Source organism: Apteryx rowi, unplaced genomic scaffold, assembly GCF_003343035.1.
Source record: "Apteryx rowi isolate R43461 unplaced genomic scaffold, aptRow1 scaffold_322, whole genome shotgun sequence".
In the NCBI taxonomy this organism is placed as follows: domain Eukaryota; kingdom Metazoa; phylum Chordata; class Aves; order Apterygiformes; family Apterygidae; genus Apteryx; species Apteryx rowi.
The window spans coordinates 619,596-621,627 of NW_020449664.1; positions in this window are offsets into that span (position 1 = coordinate 619,596).

The window sequence follows — 2,032 nt, forward strand, 5'->3', positions numbered from 1 at the left end:
GGGGGGGGGCGCCGGTCTTGCCAGCACCCATGTGCTGCTGCGTGGTCCAGACCCAGCTTGGGGCCAGTCCAGTGCAGAGGAGGAGGGAGGCGCATCGTTCTCCCCCAACACATCCCGGTGGAGCAGGAAGGCCCCGAGCAGAAGTCCTTCGCCAGCTCGGGGACGTCCTTGGGGACCGCCTTGTCTCCTCGGATGGCGGTGCCGCGGCTCCCCGCCTGTGGCCGGCGGTGCTGTCGGACACAGCACAAGGACCCTGTGGATAAACCAGCCCCTGGTGAGTGCGGTTATTCTGGAAACGAGGGTGTTTCTCCTCCTGTGGCGGGAGAGCCTGGTGCAGCTGGTGCTTCCTCCTGCGTCCGTCCCACCGCCGACCAGGCTCAGCCTCTGGCCAGACCCGTCACGCTGCCGGATTGAGGTCCCAGGTCCCGGCCAGGTGCTGGGGGGCCAGAGCGGAGCTACAGCCCCAGGACACGAGCTCTGCTGGTCCTCAGCATGGTCRCGCCAGGGACCCGGCTGCGCCGCTGCCCTCGACCTCATCCGTGGTGCGGCTCTGCCTGTGTTGCACAAAGTGCTTTGACTCATGTATTGCTAAGGGTTTCACGTTTGCAGTTTTAACCTGCATTTTCACGCCTGAGCTTCACCTGCGCATGCCGAGGCTGCCGGGGTAGTGCTTCAGTGCTCGTATCCCTGTGGCATCGCACAGGCGCAGTTTGAACCATTGCTGTGTGTTCCTAGGAGAAATGATCATTTTCAATATCTAAATTGCCCTCTTTCTTCTCCGTTTCCTCTCCTTGGTGCCTTGTAGTGACACTTGCAGCTCTGTACTAAGGGCCCCCTGTCCACCTACTAGCTCCTATGCTGTCAAGTCCATGTTAGGGTGGACAAGGTAGATAAGTGAATAATAGTCATTTTAATATCCAATAAATATTGCCCAGTAACAGGTGGGCAAAGTTCAGCAGCCAATTAGTGTGCAATGCTTGTACCTCATTAAGTGCATTCCAGTGAGTACCACTGGTGCTGTCAAACTGGGACCACCACCATGGAGCTGGAGTACGTGTCCATGAAGGGTGTAGCTGTCCTGGGGAAAACCAGCCATAGTCATCGAGGCGACTGTGACTCCCTGCGGGTGGGAGAAGGTGCCCGGGGAGGATGGTCATCTGGGGACCTGTCTGGGGACCCCCCTGGGGACCCACCTAGGGACTTGCCTGGGGACCCCCTGGAGACCTGTCTGGGGACCCACCTAGGGACCCCAGCTGCGGTGCATCCCGTCCAGCCCCGCAGGGCTGTGCCGGTGGCAGCGGAAGCCCCTCGGTGGGACGGCTCGCAGGCGGCGCCGGAGCGGAGAGACAACATGGAACATAGCACRGCTTTCTTATAAATTTATTACATAATAATAATAATAATATAATATAAGAAACATAGATCTCTGTGGGGTATGTGTATCACAACGTCAAGGGCGGGAGGCGAATGGCCACACCTCCATGACTCTGGAGAAGGAGAAATCTCCTCAGAAAATCCATACAAAATAAGGGTGAAGTCAAACTGACCCTGTAAAATTAAAAACAGAACAAAAACCCACAGGTGAGTTCGTCTGGGTAAGAAACAAGAGTGCGGATGTCAGACACGTGTGCGTGCGTGTCTGTGTGTGTGTGTGTGTGTGCACGTGTGTTCACACACATGTGTGCGAGGGTGTGGGCCTGTATATGCACATGCAGAATCGGTGTGAGTGTGCACGTGCCCGGGGGCCGTGTGCGTGTGTGTGTGCGTGTGTGCATGCGTGCGTGTGTGTGCACATGTATACATGCATGCCGGTAACGAAGGGTTTGTGCACATGTGCCTGAAAAAGTAATCAAGCCGCACTTTGTTGCTGTTTTGAAATGGTTGTAGCTGGAAAAGCTTCTAACCATCAGGAACAAAGTGCTTTGGGTTTTGTTTTCTCTTCTTTTAAAGTCAGAATTAYAGACAGAAGTTTATGAAGAACAAGAATTAATGAATTTAGTCTGGACAAAGGAAAATATCAACAACTTTWAAA